This window comes from Cupressus sempervirens, chromosome 8 (genome assembly GCF_028749045.1).
Source record: "Cupressus sempervirens isolate cs-2001-9-10 chromosome 8, ASM2874904v1, whole genome shotgun sequence".
NCBI classification, from domain to species: Eukaryota; Viridiplantae; Streptophyta; class Pinopsida; order Cupressales; family Cupressaceae; genus Cupressus; species Cupressus sempervirens.
Genome location: NC_143125.1, coordinates 729,761,056 through 729,782,815, shown reverse-complemented (window position 1 = coordinate 729,782,815; position 21,760 = coordinate 729,761,056).

The window sequence follows — 21,760 nt, the reverse complement described above, 5'->3', positions numbered from 1 at the left end:
ATGAGCCTAGAGTTTATATACCAAAATTGCAAACCAAAAATCTGCAATAAATCCATGAATACACATGATATGGCACTAAGCTTCAACTAGTAGGCTAATATATCCAAGATGAATATCCACCTCTAAAATTAGGACATTCCAAGTTCGTATGAAAAACTTACTAAAAATAGTAAGTTCCTAGAAATAATAACCCCCATATCTACTAGTCCTAATTAAAATAGAAAAGGCTAAAAATAAAAATATTTTTAGGTGATGCAAGATTTCCCTCACACCTAGGATGCTCTTTCATTAGACACCCAAGGTAATTTGAGAAGTGAATATATCACATCTCAGGTGTTTATAGGAAAACCAAGATGGTTAACCTCCTCCCTTGCTAGCTATAATGAATCCTCTACTAGTTTCCCTTTCCATTTGACCAGGTATTCTTCATTAGTTTTATTCCTTGTACTTTTGCCAACATGACTATTTAGTATCTTCTCAATCTCTTTTGTAGTTGAACTAGCTATTGGAATACTCCACTATACTTTGACAACATCATCTCCATCACATCCTTCATAATATGTTGTCACATATGAAATGTTAAATACTAGTAAAATATTCAATTCAGCAGGAAACTCCACTTCATAGGCATTTCCAAAATTGTTCCTTTTCACTATCTTGCACAATCCAAACTTCTTCATCTTCATCTTATTATATGTATCCACTAGAAAATGCACCTTTCTCAAGTGAAACATGACTTTATCTCCAATCTAAAATTCCTTATACCTCATTTTCACATCTTACATAGCCTTGTGCTATGTATTCATATTTATAATATGCTTCATCACCTTCAAATGTTCAATAAATTCTTCTACTTTAGCACTACTTATCTCTCCTTTATCCAACTGCCTCAATTTAGAATCATTCATGAGACTTCCCACAGACAATCTAGAAAGGTCATTTACTAGTACTCCTCTTGATAGAATTATTATATGCAAATTTTGACTATGGTAAAATCAGATTTCATCATTTTGGATTGCCTCCAACTAGACATCTAAGTAAATTTCCAAAACTCTAGTTCATAACTTCCATCTGTCCATCAATCTATGGATGATGGAATGAACTACACTTCAACCCCATCTTTAATTTCTTCCACAATGTACACTAGAAATGCCCAAAAAATTTGGTATCTTGATCTAAAACTATACTCTTTGGTAGACTGTAGTCTCACCACCTCTCTAAAAAACAATAATGCCACATGAACAACATCACTTCTCTTCTTGCAAGGAATAGAATGTGTCATCTTTGAAAACCTATCAACCACCACAATCACTAAGCCTTTGGTATTCCAAGAACAAAATCCATGATGACATCCTCCCATGGATTCTCTAGTATAGGTAATGGCTGATACAACCATGTATTCTTCTTCATTCCTTTCGCCATCTGACATACTCTGTAACTTTGTACAAATTTCTTCACATCTTGATGCAACTATGGCTAGTAATAATTATCGGCAACCAAAACTATGGTTTTATCTTTACTTAAGTGTCTAACAAATCCTCCACTATGCTTCTCTTTGATGAGATTTTCTCTCATTGAACTTCATGGAATGCATAATAGGCTTCCTTTGAACAACATACCATCTTGGATTATGAAATCCAACCACCTTGTCTTGTCAAGAGTATCAAGTTCTATAAAATCCTTCCATGCTTAACCAAAATTAGGATCCTCTAGACACAAATTACTAAGTTCCTTGAAGCCAACCACCTTAATTTTGCATTTATGTCAGCAAAAGTTGTCTTCAACTAAGAGCATGTGCAACTCCATTAGACTTCCCAATCCTTTGTTTCAAAAAAAATGTATAACTCTACAAATTCTCAACCTACTTCAAATGCCTTTTATTAATTTTCCTTGACTATTCAAATATTTCAAAGCTTGATGATCAGTATACAAAACAAACTCCTTAGGAAGAAGATAGTGTTTCCACATCTTCAATGCTTGAACTATAGCATAAAATTCCTGATCATAAACAAAATATTTTCTTTTGGCATCATTCAATTTCTCACTAAATTAAGAAATAGTTCTAACTTCTTGGCTCAAAATATCTCCTCTTAAAGTACCACTAGCATCAAAATCTACTTGAAACACCTTGTTAAAATCTAGAAGTGCTAAAATAGTGATGTAGAGACTTGGCAGCAAAAGGTGGTTGTACTCACAAGAATGCATATTGCTCAACTCCTTGAGAAATTTCTCGATCACTAAAATTATAGTTAAAAAGGTTTGTGGAACCCTCACTCCTTTTCTACAATGTCCACTTGATATCCTTATTAAGATCCTACAATAACTTCCTTTCACCACTCACCAAACTATAAAACTAGAAAATTGCAGTTTTAGGCCTAATGCCAATTAGGCCTCCTAACTTGATATTTCCCAAACAACTTAATATTTCTCCAAAATACTTGGTAAATGAATCATGGATTTTGATACCATTTTGGGAGTTCTTAGAGACTACAAGATTTCAAACTTCAATGCTATTCCAAAATTCCAGAATGATCCTAAGACACATAAACCTAATAGGCCTAATTAGGTGTAATTTCTTAAGGAACTACTCTAATATGGGTTCATGGAACTGAAATTTTGTTGCCAACAAGTGCCTTGACTCCAAACTACACCAAATATAACATCACTTAGCCAAATCACCACTTCTTAGTCATTTGATCCTTTCAAACACACTCACTAGATGCTAAATGCATTGAGATCTTTATCCTAGGGAAAGGAAGGAAAAATAGAAAACTCCATCATTATATTATGTGATTCAAGAATCTAACTTTTCATCATCCTAGATTTATCCCTTCAAGTGTCTATAAAAATCCACTAGTGGGAAGTCAAGTTAGGGCTCTATTTTGATGAATACCCTAGATTTAAGGATTTGGTAGACCAATTTTACAAGAAATAATACAACTTACTTCCTACTTGATGAAATTACTTCAAAACAAATCCAATGGCATGGTAAATCTCCCCTCTATCCAACTATGTCACTTGCATGTGTCAAAACATCTGTATAAATTTGTACCAGTCACAATTACAACATAAATTGCATAGAAATAGGGTATATTTTATTGATTTCAAAATTTCCTTCCGTACAATGGTGCTTTCTGACTTGAGAGAGATGAAACCTATCTAATATAGACTCCCTCTAATAGATACAACCATATTTAGGCTATTGGAAGTCATTTTTCAAGTTTTGCAACTTCTTGTCAAAAAGTTACTAACAACTTTTGCAACAAAGTGCAGTTTTTCTTTAAACAAAAAAAAATAACTCAAAACCTTATTAGATGACTAATATAAGACTAAAATAATATTTAAAACCATACTTTAGATCTTTTTTTCCTTATTCAACCCAAATAAAGTAAAAATTCTTAACTAAGGGTCATGCAGGACAAATACAAACAAGATTTGTAAAACATCTTGATGCATTTTCCTTCACAAGTGACCAAGACCTAATCAAAAATCAAATATTGATGATGTCAATCCTAGTTTATGATGAGATATAGACCCTTTTTTCCTTATCCTTTCATGGGTGCCCTGCATCATACTCCTCTAGCCAATTGAACTCAAGTCCCTTGAGGTTGAATGGTGGAAAACTTTGTTCCACTCTTTTTAATGTAATCTTTTGTCATCCAAGTGGCTTTCTCCAAGGCTTTGACTTTCCACTTTACCAAGTATTCATAATACACATGCCTTTTTGTTTGTTTTCTTTTTTCAATAATGTATTCAATGCTTTGTGGGTTTGGATTGGCAAATCTTTGAGAGCTTCATGAGATTCAACCTCACTTTGTCCTATAGCACAATCATTAGTATTGATAGATTTATAGGCATAAATATCAAAAAAATTGAAAATGGGAGAGAGGGAAATATTAGGTGGAAGATCTATTTTGTATGCATTTGGGCCACATTGTTTCAAAATATTGAATGGGCCAATCTTCTTCAGATGTAGCTTTGTGTATCTCCTCTTAAGAAGTCTTTCCTTTTTCAAATGTATCATCACCAAATCTCCCACCTTCAACTACACATGTATCCTTTTTACATCTACTACCTTCTTGTATTTCATAGTGGTCTACTATATCCTTTACCTCACTTGTTGATGTATATCCTTCATGACTTCAGAAAAGTCATCAAACAATGCACTTTTCTGCCCAATGTTCTACACCTCTCTAAATTCAAGTACTCCTATAGGGTGTGTCCCATAGAAAATTTGGAAGGGACTATATCTAGTGATCTTGTTTTTTGATTCATTGTTTGATAACTCTTCTTGAGGTAGTATAATGTCCCATGTTGTTCCATACTCCTTCGATAGACATCTAAGTAGATTTCCAAGTGATCTATTTGTGACCTTAGTCTAACCATCAAATTATGGATGTTATGCTGAAGACATGGCAATATTGGTTCCTAGCCTCTTGCACAAAGTCTTCTAGAAGTGTCCAATGAACTTGGAGTCCCTATCTAACATAATGGTTAAAGGTAGCCCATGAAGTCTTACAATCTCCTTCAAGAATAACCTTACAATGCTTAAGGCATCATTAGTGGTTTTACATTGCAAAATGTGTGCCATTTTTCAAAATCTTTCTACAACAACACAAATGATGTCAAAACCATTCTTGGTCTTGGGTAGTCCCAAGACAAAGTCCATGCTTATAGAATCCCAAAGTTTAGAAGGTATTGGTAGAGGTGTATATAGTCCTACATTAGAAGTCGCTCCTTTAGCCATTTGGCATACCATGCAACTTTCCAAAAATCTCCTAACACATGACTACATTTTAGGCTAGTTTTAAAATACCCTTACTAGTTCAAACATCTTATCTAGGCAAAAATGACCTTATAAACAACCACAACGTTTTTATTTTATTATATTCTCCCTCATAGAGAATTTAGGGATAGATAACAGATTGCCTTTAAAAAGAAGACCACCTTGAATGATAAAATAAGAATATTCATTATAATAACTATCTCCAAGCTCTATACAAACCTCATATGCAATCTTGAAGTCTTCATCCTCTTGGTACATGTCCTTAAGTGTTGAAATGCCAACACTCTCCAACTAGATCTCCTAAATAGTAAGATTTCTCCTACTCAAGGCATCTAGTACCTTGATAGCCACCTTTTTTTTATGTTTGATAGTGAAAGTAAATGCCTACAAGTACTCCACCCATTTAAGATGCTTTTGATTCAACTTTCCCTACTTGTTCAAGAAGCTTAAAGCATGGTTATTAGTATTAAAAATAAATTCCTTCAACAATAGGTAATGCCTCTATTTCTTGAGTGACTAGACCATGGCATACATTTCTAAGTCATAAGTGGAGTATTTTTACTTACCTATCAAATTTTCACTGAAAAAGGCATAGGCCTACCTTCCTAACTTAAAATTCCACCTATGGATTTATTACTTGTATCACACTCAATGGTGGATACTTTGTGAAAATATTGTAGCATTAGTATGGGTTATTGGGCCACCCTTGTTCTGAGGTATTCAAAAGACCTATTTTATTCATCTGTCCACACAAACTGACATTTTCTCTCACCTTTGATAGTGTTTATCATTGGTGCACAAAATCCACTAAAATCCCTTATAAATTTCCTATAAAAACTTATTAGGCCATGAGAACTTTTTACCTCACCTGCAACTCTTGGAGTAGGCTAACTTAGAATAACTTCTAGCTTTGAGGGATCCATCTTCAAGTTCCCTTTAGAGATAACAACACCAAAAAAGATTAGTTCTTCCTACAAAAACATGCATTTTTCCAAATTTATCTTAAGATGTTCTTCATGTAACCTTTTCAACACCATGTCCACGTGGATTAAATGTTCATTTCTATCTCTGTTGAAGATTATGATATCATCCAAGTAGACTACTACAAAGAGTTTTATGAAGGGTTTGAGGACTTCATTCATTAGCCTCATGAGGGTACTATGGGAATTTGAGAGGCCAAAAGACAAGACTACCCATTCAAGCAAGCCCTCATTGGTCTTAAAGGTTGTCTTCCATTCATCCTCTTCCCTTATTCTTATCTGGTGACAACCACTCTTCAAACCAGTTTTAGATAAATAGCTTGCTCCACCTAAGAAATCCATAAACCTGTATCTTATTATTATTTTTTTAATGGCTCTAAAATCTGTACATAGTCTCCATGTACCATCCTTCTTGGGAGCCAAAAGTGTAGGGATTTCACAAGGACTTATGCTCTTCCTAATGATTCTCTTTTCTAGTAATACCTAAATTTGTTTTACAATCTTAGTGTTCTATTCTGGAGTCAATTTATATGCAACTTTATTTGGTATTTTCGCACAAAGGATCAAGCCTATACAATGACTTATCTCTCTCTTGGGTAGCAAGGTATCTGATCTCTCATTTACTACTATTCCTTGGTATTTCTGCAATAATTCCTACACTTCCTTTGGTCCCAGCTTCCTTAAGGGTTCTTGACTCTTATTCTTCAACCTATGTTCTAATTTTGGTTTCACTACAATGGCAAAATAAGGCGTATCCTTCTCTTGAGGAATTTTCAAAATTCCTTCTCTCCTATCAGTAAGACATCACTCTTCAATAATCTTTCCTTCACACCATCAAATAAGGACTTCATTTTATAGTTGATTCCATCTTTGGTTAAAGTATAAACATTTGTTTCTCCCCCATCTTCGATATCCACATAAAACTACCAAGGTCTCCCAAGAAGGAGATGACATGCATCTATACCTACAACTTCACACCAAATTTTATCCCTATATTCACCTATTTGAAAATCTACCCAACATTGTTCATCTGCCATAGTTTGTTTCTCTTTTTTCAACCAAGAGACTTTATAAGGTGTGGGTGAGGGATTATTTTGAGCCCAAGATTCTTAATCATTTCAATGGATGCTAGATTTTCAATAGACCCAATGTCTATAATAATTTTTCATACTTTCCCATTCACCCTATAGTTAGTCCTAAATAAAGACTTCCTTTTTTGTGGTTCCTTAACTAGTTCTTTCAATAAAGTCTTATTAAACATTATGCACTCATCTTGTTCTAGATCAGCAAAACTTTATTGTGTGCTATGGTAGGAGGTTGTACTCCAAAAATCATCTTCATGTGCCTCTTGTGTCAATTGGATCCTCCTATAACCTCTTTGATTGTTTCCACTAGCATTTTCCTTGTTTGAATACCTAAAGGATTGGTGACCAAATTGGTTGCAAGAGAAGCATTTCCCTATGAAGCCATTCTAATTTTTGCCTCCAAATCTCCCCCTAGTGTTACCTCTACCACCTCTAGAGTAGTTCCTTTTTGGAATGTCCCTCTCTTGGTCTAGACTACTTGATTCTCCTTGGTTTTGGTTAAAGTTCCTATTTAGAAGTCTTTTCCTTCCTCTGAAGTTATTTCCTCTTCCTCCTCTATTATTTTGATCTCCCTTCCTCTTTTGTTTATCCTCCATTTTTAGGTCTAATTGAAAGCATTTATAAATAGAATCCATAGACACTAGAGTGAGTTCATCATGAATACTCTATTTAAGACCATTTATTTACCTAGCCAATTTTTGTTTCTCACTTTCATATGTTTTTTCCTTCAAATATAAGGAATGTAATTCTTGTGTGTAGGTACTTACCTCTAGGTCTCTCTGCTTCAAATTCTACAACTTCTTGTAGACCATGATCTCATAGTCCTTTGGGATGAATGTTTATTTTTGGTCTCCTTCTTCATCCTCTTCCAAGTTGATATGAGTTCCTTCTCTTCCTCTTCCCTCTCATTCTATAGGAAGTTCCACCAACTAAAGGTTGGTCCCTTCAACTTGGACTTAGCAATCTTAACCTTTTGATTTGTAGATACAACATCGTATTCAAAGTAATTTTCAAGGGACTCTAGCTATTCCATGCACTCTTCTAGTTCCAACTTACCATGCAACATAGGTAGGTCTCCTTTGTCCTTTTTCCCTACCCTCTCTAGGATTGCAAGAATAGCCCTTTAATCTTCTGGATATCTTCTAGGTTAGGTGGATCTTCATCCACTTCTTCTACCTCTAGCTCCTCATTCTCTCCTCTCCTTACCTACCCTTTCAACTTGTCCAACTCTCTTATCATGGATCTATTCTCATCCTTGTCTACTCTACTTTCTTCCATTTGGTCCTTTACTATCTATTGGTTAATATATTTTTTTCCTTAATATATCGGTTTGTACTTTGACTCTTTACTTGGCCTATGGCTAATGGAAAACACAAAGTTATCAACAGAATGTGTCGATGTAGTAATCTATTCAAAGACCTCTAAATTAAAAGATACAACTCCCTTGTATGTGAAATATATGCAATGAATTTTTTTATGGTGTTTTTGGGTGGGTATGCTCTTAACCTAAGAGAAAAAGAAGCAAAAACCAAGTTGCTCAAAACTTTAAACAACGTGGGCAAGAAAAGGAGAAGAACTCACTAAATGCACTCTACTCAAATCAATAATATAGATAAACAAAATCATGTAGAAATTGCTAAAATAGAAGGAAGAGAGGAAAGGACCATGAAATAGGTAATTCTTGGATTACTTAAATTAGGTGATGTTATGATAAGGCCTAGATTATCTATCCTTCAGCCACTCCACTTATTAGTTTCCAACTTCCCAATGCAATGAATTAACTAAAGACATGTAGACCAACAGAAATAATGGAATACATGTTCATGCTAAATAGAGTAAAGTACACCATTCATTAAATAAAGGGAATAAAACCAAGTTCATTGGCATTCATTCAATTTTTATCACTAACACATTCATTCCATCAATTCCTCTTAAACTAAATGAACAAAAAATTGTAAAATGAACTCAAAATCTCACATAATAGTAATAGCTATAGGGGTTTTCCCAAAGTAAATTATGCCTAGCCAATTAAATTCTTGAAACTTTACATATATATGCCTTCTCAAAATGGTCAATCACATTGGATGATTGCTTTGCAAATCATCTTTGAACTGAAATACTAATAATAAAATAACTTAAGTCATTTGTATATTATAGAGATTGACAAAATGCCAAGAGTGGCTACAAAAGGAAAGAGAAGAAAGAAGAATGACAGATGTCAAAGACAATTATGTCTTCTTCAATGTAACCAACTTAGTTTTGTATGCTTTCATAGTCTCACTTACATTGTTTAGCTCTTCAGCATTTGGAATGATAATGTTGTTAGCCTGGACCATCCAATAGCCATGTATGTTTGTTAACTCATCTATTTTGGTCAGTTTTGATTTATACTTCCTTGTTTCTCTATTTATGACTGCATCTACTGCTAATAGCTCTTATATTTTAGACACTTTGAAATTGAGAGGGTCAATGGCCTCATCAACAAATGCCAAGAACTTTGACCTCATTCTCTCAATATCCAAAAGCTTGCCATTGGTGGATACAAAAGATTTTGTGTGCAATATTTTCAAGATGTGAAAGCACTTGTCAATAAATTATTGCACCAGGTCACATACATCTCCTAGCTTATTTGTGGACCTCGTGAAGCTTTCTATGACAAATTCTAAGGATTGTCTCTAATGAAAAAATGGCTCTATGCCCATCTTGAGGATCCCATGAGTAATTGACACAATTTTTTTCATGTCAATTACCACTTTGAGAAGGGCCAATTTCGTTGTTAGCCTTGTATACACTAATCTAATGTGCTAGAAATACTAATCTAATGAAAGCATTTACACATTAAACTAACATAACATATAAGAGAGACAAAGAGAAGAAAAACTCAAATGAGAATTTGAGCCATGGATAGGCTCTCTCAATGAGATTTGTTCTCTTGTTTTTGAGATGTGTCTATGTGTAGATCGGGGATGTATGCTCAAATGCTCAAATGGCTTCAATGGACGTGGGTAATGGAAAATTGGTAGCTTTGTGAGCTCTCAATTTGGCATTATAAGGTTAAGATTGATGACTTTGGTTCTCAAAATAGCATGGTAACTTTAGCTCAAAGATTATTGTTGAAATGGCTTGGGATGGGATTCAATTTATAGGCCAAGGGGTAGAGGGATGGAGGGCTTAGATGCAAGGATTGGGAAATGGTTAAGGAGGGCTAAGATGCACTCAAAGGGGAGCACATGGATTGTGCTTGTTTAGCACCAATGGGAAGGTGACACTTGTCACAAGGAGGATGAGTGTGAGAGGGTAGGGTAAGGGATTGGTTAAAGGCATGATGAGTGGGATTGAGTATGTAAGAGAGATGTAAGAGGAATGAGTGTGGAAGAGGGAAGAGTGTGGAAGATGTGTGTAAGAGTCATGAGTGGGCTTGTAAGATTCTTTTATGGTTTGTAAGAGCACTCATGACTTGGTGGTTGGGATTTTTGAGGGGGGACTTTGGTTTGGTTTAGGAAATTCTTAAACTTGTTTAGGGAATGTGACAACATTAGGGGGTGGATTAGGCTTGGGTTTAAGATTAGATTAGGGATGTTAGAGATGTGCAAGTGGATGGCATTAATGAGGGTTGGGAGTTAGTGGCTAAGCTTGGTTAGTATGGGTGGATGGGGTGGATTAGGAGAAATAGAGGATTAGGGATAGGTTAGGGGTTTTTGGATTTGAGGATTTTATTTATCAAATAGATTTATTTAATAAATGGGGATTTTTGGAATTAGATAGGAGAAAAGGATTTAATTGATAAGTAATAGGTTATTTGATTTATCAATTAGGACTATAGATGATTAATTAAATTAATCAACTAGGGGATGGAAAAGGATTAATTAAATAGGAATTTAATTAATGATGCCTTTTAGAGATGGCTAAATTAGATTACCAAAGCGGTGTAATCAAATTTAGGTGTCTACAAGCCCATCGGCCACCTTCTGTATAGTCTACTTATGGTCTAAGTCACCTTTTTGAGCTTGTGTGCATCCAGCACTAGGTTCCCCAAATTTTCCACCATTAGGTTACCTTGAATCTTTAGTTGATCTTCCCATGCCCTTCCAACCTACTCGAACTACCTTTCATGTAATTTTGTCAAAAAATTCTTGTTTTCTTTTGCATTTGGGTTGAATTAACCTAGATACATGCTTCCAAGGGTAGACCTAATGCATTCCACCAGCTCCTTGTTTGAGGCCTTCAACACTTCTTTCTTTTCTCTTATCTCTTTTATCTTGTCCTCTATTTTCTCATTGGTATACTTCCAGATTCTTACCATGGAGTCATGAATAGGGATACCAAGATCTAGTGTTTTAAATTGGAAATCATCATTTAATAGATCATGAAATCTCCCATCTTTCTATGGCTCAATGATTTTGATCAACATGTGACAAATAGAGGAATTTATAGCCAAGATAGCAATTATCTTTTTCTTCTTTTCCTTTTTATATTGCTGAGAAGAGGTGACTTGTGTGACCAAGTCATTTGATGAAGTAGCATCCTCATATCTCCTCTTATTTCTATCAATAGTATCCTCAAGCCATGACTCTATAGATAGCGCATTGACAGCCAATTGCAAAGTAGTAGGATCGAACAACTTCCTTGGCATTAATCGACTTGTTTTGTCTTGGAAAGTAATGGTGGAAGTAGCTACCTTAGTTACTGAAAGGAATAAGGTATCTCCTTGTTTGGATATATTTTGTCCTTGGTCATCCATAGGATTGGTGTCACCATCCAAATTGACAACTTGAATGGTGGAGGAAGGCTTAGACACTAATTTTTCTTACCTCTTCCCCTTATCTTTGTCATCCTACTTTTCTCCAACATTTCTAGTATCTAGAAGAGAGCCACTTATGTACATAGGATTAATTGGTGTGTTCTTCTCCAGAGGTTGATCTCCTCCTTTCCTAATGGATTAAGTAGGGCCTACAACACTTGAAGTCATAGTCATGGTGGTTATTGTTGTGGAAAAATGAGCAGCCCCAAATGAAACTCCTCCTATGGAACCAATAGTTCTCATTCTTTTCTTCCCTACTTGAGTCCATTCAACACATTTATAAGTTCTTTTAATGATCCCCTTACCAAGACCTTCATGGTATTAATAACTAGGCTAGCATATGGAGAGGACAAAATTGGGGTGTTCTTGATCTTTTCATATAATGTGGGATGCATGAAGCCTCTAACATCTAAAAGGTCAAAAACATAAACATAATTGTTATATACTTTAATTTCATCAATATTTAGTCATGACCAAAATCTCTCGCAAGTTTTGTATTGGTTGAGACACCAAGACCAATAATCTTCAATGTCTAGGACATGCCTATAGGTATATCCCAATTTCAAATGATCCTTTACAAAATAAATTGTATCATATTGAGGCCTAAAGACATCATAATCTAGTAATTTGATCTTACCTTCAAATCTTTTCACTAGATTTCAGGAATCTGATATGGAGGCACAAGAATATGGGTCAACCACTATAGGAAATAAAATCTTGACAATCTTCTTTACATTAGAACAAAGAGTGTTAACTTCTAGGATTTATCAACATAGCTCAACTAGCACCATTTTGTCCTTTGGATACCTTGGAAATTTCTTAGGAAATCCATCATAAGCTCCTATCTGTAAATAGACAAAACTCAACAATTGGATGAATGAATATCTAAATTGACTTATTGCCAAAATTTCCTCAGGTGAGTATATCCTCTCTGGGAATGCTTGCAATTCATGGCATAGCCTCATTTAGAAGGCATCATTAACTACCACATATTCCTTGTAACTTCTCTATAGTTACAGATGTGGGTACTCATAGAATTTAATGTTCTCATTGTAATCTTTAATGCTAGGGAGGGTGAACCACCTATGGTGAGTTGCTAGGGTATAAATCAAATAAGAAGACATGTAGAACTACTTCAAGGCTTTGGCTAAATTTAACCAAACTGAGAGTTCATGGATGATGATCTATGCCTAATCTATGTGTATATTTCCTACACACATTCCTTGCACTAGAAAGAAATGATGCTCAAAAAATTTCAATATCTCTTCTTTTACATTTAACCTAATGATAAGTGTGAGGATATCTAGAATCTCTTACTTCAGATTTGTGTTGAATAGAGTTCTTGGCATCTTGTTCTTCTTCGAGTGGGTAGTATAGAACTAGGTCATTTGCATGTCCTCCCATCTGAGAGTCTTCTTTTAATTGAACATGAATGTAGAAGACATGAAATCTATGTTAGAATACTACTTCTTGACTGGGATGTCTAACACAGACTTCATTAATGCTTTATTGATAGATAGGAGAATAGACTAGTCGAGAAACAAAATCTACTTTGTTTCTAGGTCATATTGTTCTATGCATTCTTAAAAAAGCTTAGGTGCATGTATAACCATAGGAAATCTAGGTGCCTCAACTATTCCACTATCTTTGAGCTTCTGAGTGATTGGGTGAAGAGGTTGAGAATTAAGCCTTCTATGAAGATCACCCAAATCATAGAATTTGAAGGATGTGTCTGACAACTCTTTTAGCTCACTGTCTAGGCCAATAATTTTCTTGTAACTAGAAGCTTTCATTTCCATTCACCAAATTATTACATAGGATGAAGATTTAGATAAATAGTCAATTTAAATGTACTTGAATAAGGGAAATACCAGCAGGCCTAGTGAAATAGTTAAATGAATTCGAATGTTGGCACCACATGAATAAAATTAAATTCAACCAACATTCATAATGGAAAGATTTGCATTTAATTCCATGAGTAGCAGTAATTTTAAACTTTCTATTTACTTGCATATCAAATATAACATTTTTAAAAGCACTATTACTTTACTAGAGTGATATGACATGACTTTATATGAGTATTTTATCTTTACAAAAAGTGCCCTACTTTTCTTCAAAGTCTAGAATGCACAAATATTTAATGGCATTAACATATGTGGGGGAGAGATACACTTAAATTTTCCACAAGCCATTTTCACTCTATCCAAAAATATAGCACATGTAGTAATCCTTTGGTAACATTCACACTCCATTCTTCTTCTTTCTATTGAAAGCTTTTAATACTACCTTTACCTTGTATCAGGTTCACCCTCTTATTAGTGATTTTTCTAGAATTATCTAATGAGAGTCTGCAAGAAATATTCATATTTTAGGGAATCTTTATTTCATTATTTTCACAATCTTCAAAAAAATGGCTCCGTTTGTTTTTTATTAAGTAAAATAGGTTTTATAGGGATCCTAAAACCCAAAAGTTTTTACAACATAACTAAGATAGAAACAATAAGTAAAGTCTAGCTACTATGCATCTGTTTATAAAAAGACAAAACAAAAAATGGAAACTGAAACTATTAGTTCTCCCTTTCTAAAACCTCCAGAGGCTCTATAGTTTCATTGGCCCTCTGATTTTCCACGCCCACTTGGTCCTAGTTTAGATCATCCATTGATCCCCTAGTCTCTTTTGTTTCTCCCTCAGCTTTCCCAATGTCCATACTAGTCTTATCTTCTTTTTCCCCACCAAATCTAGCATCCTTCAATAAGTCACCCAGACTATTGATATTCTCATTCAAGGTGTTCAAAGTTGCAATCAACTAATTAGCCAAGTTCTAATTAGAAGTCTCGATCCTTAGAACTTTTTTTTCACCCTTTGAGATTCGATCCTCCTAATCAGCATGGTATCCCTGGTTATTGCTTCTCATATGGCTATCCTCTTGGCTCCTTTTCTCCTTGAGCTCTTTCATCTCATGAAATAGCCACTTGATAGAGCATAAGTTATCTATCATGTTGTTTTTAGCATTATTGAGAAGATTGAGCCCATATTCTCTCACATTGTTAGATATTGCAACCAGAGCTGAGTCGATAGGTTCATCAAAATGGACTTTACCATCTTTATCCTCCATCACTTGGGGGTTCATCATCTCCCTGACAATCCCCATCTTCATTGTTTTAGTGTTGAAATTTCTCCATGACCCCCTCCTATCTTTCAAAAGTCTCTCCCCACTATCTTCCACCTATAATTATATCTTTCCCTATGGTAAACAAATAGAAGGGATAGGGTCGACATCACAAGAGTCTAGTCATTAGTTTCTTCCAACAGTGAAGCCTCCTTGGCCTTTCTTTTCTTGGGGTTCCCTAGCGTAATTGGCATATCCTCCTCAACCTTCTCACTATCCTCCCCCTTCATCTCTTCCTATGACTCTATTTCCTCTTCTTTAGTGTTATGCTCCTCCTCCTACTATTCCTTAGACTTGGGGGGATTGGGGATTAAGCCCCAACGGCTCTTTCTACTAGGAACAATGTTGGCAAAGGGAGAAATTTTCTCCTCTTCCTTTGACTTCTTACCTTTAGAGTGGGTATTGTCCTCATCTTCCAAATTTATGCTTTGAACTTCCTTAGAATCTTAACTCTCAGTTTCCTCAGATACATCCCTAGTTTCACTGAGAGATTTGCCCCCAGTTTGAGTCTTTAGGTACTCATAGACCAGAGAGAGAAAACCCTCATGGAGGGCTAGGTTGTAGTAGGTTTTTTTTTAAAACCCTCAATGCCCTTTCTCATTGAAGTGAAAAGATAAAAAGGAAATAAAATCTTTATGCCATGCCTAAAATGATTTAGTATAATGAACTAATGCATTCTGACCCTATAGAATATAGTATTCAAAGATATATATTCGATAATAACCCTTAAGACATACCTCCAGAGATTTTTAATCAACTCCATTTCATAGTATGTCTTTGTCTTCAAGAGTTTCTTCCTTTCATCCTCATCCTTCACAAAGTCTTTGACTATGTTAGCTGACATTGTCTTGTCTCTAAAAAATTTTGTCCCCTCCAAGGGGATCTCCATGACCTAGGAAATTAGTTCTACATTAACCTGATGAGTGATCCCATCAATTTTTACATACCCATCCTTCCATGATTTCACCATAATCTTAGTGATCTCCTTATCAAATCCATGGAGTTTTTTTATGAATCTTGGAATACCACCCTTCTCCAACTTATGCCAAACCTTTGAGCTTTTCCTCCAATTTTTTGCCTCCCCCAATTGGCTCCTTCCTACTTCTCTCCCCTACCATAATGTCCTCTAGTTCAAAAATCCTACACCTACTTACTATTCTCTCATAGACTTTGGCTACCTTCAAATTTTGAACCCCAATTTTTTTTTTACATTTGGAAATTATAATGGTAGAAATAAAATCAACCCATTAAATGTGCCACACGTACTCAATATGATGGATAGTTAATTACTTTGCATGATTTTCATTTACACCTTATCTGATGTGCAATCTTACAAATCTTTCCATAATAAATATTGGACTATCTTCGTACTTTCATGGATATAATCCAGCAATATTAAATATTTTAAAGCCCTTGGAAAGCTATTGCTATTATGCCACATCATTTCCATGTTTTTGACTACCACTTAATTTGCAAACAAATCTACAACTGAGTTGGCCTCCTTGTACACATGGCTAATGTAGACCTTATTAAATTTACCCAAGTCAAATTTAATCTCAACCACCACATTCATAATGGTCCAAGAGGCCAAAGATTGATCATTTAAACAATTTATAATATTTAAAGAATCCCCCTCTAACCAAAGATTATCGATCCCAGAAGCCAAGGCCAATTTAACAATGTGACAAGCTACACTGGCCTCAGCCAAATGGTTCAACTAGGACCCAAGAGGGTAAGAAAAAATTGCAATTCTACCCCCATGAATGTTTCTAATAATTCCTCCATAGCCAACAGGACTAGGATTCCCTTTGGTTGCCCCATCATAGTTGGCTTTTTGCCAATCTTCAGAGGAAAAAATCCACCTAGCCTCCTATCTTTTCCTATCCCTATCCTTTTTCTTTTCTATGTTATGTCCTCCTTCTATGTCTCCACCCTTTCTAGTGGCAAAATTCTCCTTCATTGAAACTTCAATTCTCTCTGCAATAACAAAATTAGGGGATTCCCTATCTCTAAAGATAAAATTATTTTTCTCTTTCTATATTCCCGAACAGATGTGTGGAAGAGACCAAGAGCATAATATTTGAGTCTTCATTCTGATGTGCACACTATTTCATTATCTAAAGAACTCTTGGATGTTAGTTGGGATAAGCCAACTGACCCCATAGTCCCTAGTCAAAATATTCCAAACCTTGAAGGAGTAGGGACAATGAATAAATATGTGGTTAACCATATCTAAATCTTGGTTACAAAGGTTGCACTTGTTATAGATAATCTGATCTTTCTTTGCCAAGTTATCCAAGGTAAGAATTTTTTCTTGTAGAAGAAGCCAAAAGAATATTTTAATTTTTGGATTAAGACCATGAATCTAGACCTTAGCCCAAATGGGTTTCTCCGTTCTATTCCACAATGAGAAGTAATCTAAAGCAATAGATTATTTTCCCATTTGAGTTGTCTCCCCAAATGACTTCATCCCTCTTATTATTAAGGATCATAGCATTCAAGATAATCATCAAAGGATTGAGGTCATGGGAAACTAGGGATAGGTCTTGCCATCCTTGACTAGCTCTGTAGTCACTAACTTTCAGACCAAATCTTCTAATACATAATTTTTCCCATCTCCCAAAGTTAGAGTGGTCAATAAGTAGTCCCTGGCTTAGCCAATTATCCTACCAAAAAAAGATATTTTCACCATTTCCTACTTTCCATTTTTCCTTAGACTTGGCCAAGAATTTAGCCTTTATAATCTCATTCTATATGTAAGATCCTTGAGCTATCTTAGCCTCACTAGGAAAAGAAATGAGAGACTACCTTCTCAGATATTTCTCCACCATGATGTCCCTCCATTCTCCTAAGCTCTAAAAAATGCACCATATCTACTTGGCTAATAGGGCATTGTTGAAATGTCTAATTTTTCTAATGCCAAGACTACCATAGCATTTAGGGAGATAGACATGATCCCAAGCTACAAGATGATATCTATTATTATCTTTAACACTTTTCCATAAGAAATCTCTCTAAATATTCTCCATTCTTTCAACATGCTTAATTGGGATCCTGAAGAGGTTGAGGGCATAAGTAGGGAGATTTTGAAGGGTAGATTTCACCAAAGTACATTTGTCTACTTGACTGAGGGTGGATCCTTTCCAACCAGCCAATTTCTTTTTGAATCTATCAATGATACCATTCTAGAAGGATTTTGAAGGTTTGGACCCCAATGGCATTCCAAGATAGCTTGCTGGAAGAGACCCAACACCACAACCTAGGATATGAGCAATTTTCCTTTGTCTCTTTAAAGGTGTGTTGATAAAGTAGACTGAACTATTATCCCAGTTTATAGCCTAGCTTGATCCCCTCGTATAGGTATTTAGGAAACTTTTAAACACTTTGGCCTCCTAGATTGAGGCATCTCCACCCAAGATAGTATCATCCACAAATTGCTAATGGGTGAAAAAAGTTTTCCTAGATGAAGGCTTGAGACCATGTACGCATTGATCCTATATTTTCCTTAGAATTAACCTCCCCAAACACTTAGCCTTAATAATGAAAAGAACAGGGGATAAGGGGTCACCCTATCTCAACCCTCTCAAGGACAAGAAGAAATTTGAGGGAGTACCATTGACCAAAATGGATAGAGAGGGGGTTGAGACAAGTTAAAGGATGAGTCTATAGACCTAGGCATCAAAACCAAAATCCTTGAGGATAGCCATCAAGAAATTCTATTCCACCCTATCATAAGCTTTAGATAGATCCAACTTAAGCTTAAATCCTTCCCTCTTCCCAGCTTCCAAGGAATGAATCACCTCTCGAATTGTAATAATAGAGTCTAGTATCTATCTCCCTGGGACAAATCTAGTTTGCTACAGGGAAATCATCAAATGAAGGAAACTAAGAAGCTTGGTGATCAAAAATTTTGAGATGATTTTATAGAAAGAGTTTCAAAGACTAATGGGTCTGAACTTATCCAACGAGTTGGCCCCTGGGATTTTTAGAATAAGCACCAGAAAGGCAGCATTGATTTCTTTCAAAAGGTTCCTGGCCCCAAAAAATTCTTGCACAACCTTCACAACATCCCTTTTGACCACCTCCCAATATATCTAGAAATAGAAAGTCAAAAATCCATCGAGGCTAGGAGCCTTATCACCAGGAAGAGAAGAAAGGGCTTGAGAAATTTCTTGTGGGGATGGTATAGCCTTTAGCATAGAATTTTGGTGATCCTACAAAAGAGAAGGAATAGCATTGAAAATTTCCTCTTGATCTATCAATGTGAGAAAAGGATCCTTAGAAAGAAGTGAAGAGAAGAACTTCATAGCTTCATTCACTATCTCATTGTCCTTAGTAAGAAAGGTTTGCCCCCTTTTGATGCTTGAAATCCTATTATGTGTCCGATGCTTTAAGGTGGATAAATGGAAAAACTTAGTATTTTGGTCCCCCTCTTTGAGCCAATTAACTCTTGATCTTTTATTCCAAAAGTGTTCTTCTATGCTTATGATATTATGAAGATCAGAAAGAGTTGACCTTTCTTCAATCCTATTGAGGTCCTTATATCCCTCTAGTTGAATCTCCTCCTAGAAAATATGAAGCTGGTCTAACTTCTCATCCTTCTCCTAGAATAAATACCCAAAGTCTAACTTATTCCAAAATTTAATATTTATTTTCGCATTCTTTAATTTTTGGGCTATCCTAGACATTGTAGTACTTTCCACCTCTATGTTCCACCAAGAAGAAATCTTGGCTTCCAGATCCAGATGGGAAGTCCACATCTTCTCAAAACAAAAAGGGAAATTCCTTTCAACCATCAGAGGACTAAAAGAGAGCGAGATGGGAGAGTGGTCTAAACAAACTCTAGGGAGTAGGGAAAGTCTGCAAGAGTGGGTTTGCATCCAAACAAGGGAGATTAGGGCTCTGTCAAGATGGACCTAGATGTAGTCCTCACCAACTCTCCTGTTAGACCAAGTGAATCTAACCCATGAGAGATCAACATCCATGAAAGCCAAATTGTTAGTAAAATTTGAGAAGTCTAATTTACTATCCTAATCTGAGGCTAGCCCACTAGCTTTATCATCATCAGTAAGGGGGGAGTTCAAATCCCCCATAATAACCCCTTTATTTATGTTACAACTACATATAAGATCAAAGATTTTAGCCCAAAAGACCCTTCTCTCCCTTTTAGTGTTAGGAGCATACAAATTTAAAATAAACCAAGAGTCACCACTATATACATAGGAAACCTTATAGAGGAGAGCATTACCTTCATTATGAATAGTAGAAATCCGAAAACCCTTTTTGTTGTAGATCATCAACACCCCCCTATAGCTCCCTCTGAGTCTATAGCCTCACTACTCATATTTCTATTGAAAGATAGCTTTCCTACCACATCTTTTCTCATTTTAGTTTCTTGGATCAATAAAAAATTAGGTCTTTGGTCTCTGGGCATATTCTAAACTAACTCTTGCTTGTGGGCACCATTCAAGCCCCTTATGTTCCAATATATGATCTTCATCTCTTTTTTCTGGAGTATTCTTTGATGGTTCTCTATCTCCCATCTACCAAGTTCTTTCTAGTCTCATCCTATAATTTTTGATTTAGGCTTCTCCTACCTGGAGACTTAAACTTTACCCCAACATCAACCTTGACTCTAATACTAGTCATCACTGGAGACAATGGAGGATGGTCATGATTTTGATTCTTCTTCTTTTTAACCATACTCCAATTACCTTTACTATCTTGAGAGAAACTGCTAATCTATTCCTCACATTTTTATATCTATTATGGGGAAGATTTTTTGATAAGCTCTAGAATCTTCATCCCCAAATCTTTGGATGTAGACAAAATTGCTAGGTGAACAATTGGTGGATCTAGTTCATTTCCAACCTAACTAATCCCATCATTAATGATTCCATTTCTTAGGCTGAGTGCATCCACACTTGGGAGACCATTAACTGTACTATTCAGGGTTCTTGAAACTACTTTCAAAAAAATCTCCATCTGGGGGATCACCGGCCTACCAACATCCTACTCTTTCTCAAAAAACAATTTATTTCATGTCACAACTGTAGCTTCACTGGCTTGGCCCTCAATATCAGACACTTTTGGTCCTATATCACTTTCCTTTCTCTGGTCTCCTTCCTAGTCAAGGTCATTCTTCCTATCCTTATCTGGGATGATTGGTCCTTTACTGCCTTTAATAAATTGATCACCTTCCTATTGAAAGGCATTATTCTATTCCATAGTACCATCCTAGTTATCGAGAAGCTTAGAAGTTTTTTGTTTCCAAATCATTTTCTTCCCCTTGACTGCAGTACCAATCAACTTACTTTTTTTTCTTTTCTACCCTAGGACATTGATTTTCCTTGTGCCTTAATTTGAAACAAAGGAAACATGTGAAAGGCACGGTCTCATAAATCAATTTTTGAACATGCACTCCCAGTTTGGAATGAAAAGCCACAGTTTCTAGGATGTCAATACCTTCCCTAACCCCTATGTGAATTCGCACATAAGTGAGGCATCTTTTAGAGGCAATAATTAGATCTATGGAGAGAATCTCCCCAAAGGAGCTAGCTAGCCCCACAAAGACATCTTCATTCCAGAACTCTAGGGGAAGTTCGAGTAGCCTTACCTAGATAAGGGCTTGCACAAAGAATGACTCATTCATATTCATCTTTGATGACCACTTCTAGAGAACCAAAGTGGAATGACCAAGAGCCCATAGCCCCTCACACAAAAGGTTAGAGAGGTCCTCCAAACATGAGAAGTGAAAAAACAGAAAGCCCTTAGCCATGGTGATGATAGAAACTTGACCTTTGAGGGCCCATTTCTTCTTTATAAAAGATCTCACAACATCAATGTTTGGCTTGGCCCTAAGAATTTTCCAACCAGGGTGGATGCCATGGATTTAATACTATGATCCACAAGCTCATCTAGAATGGCAATGGCACAAG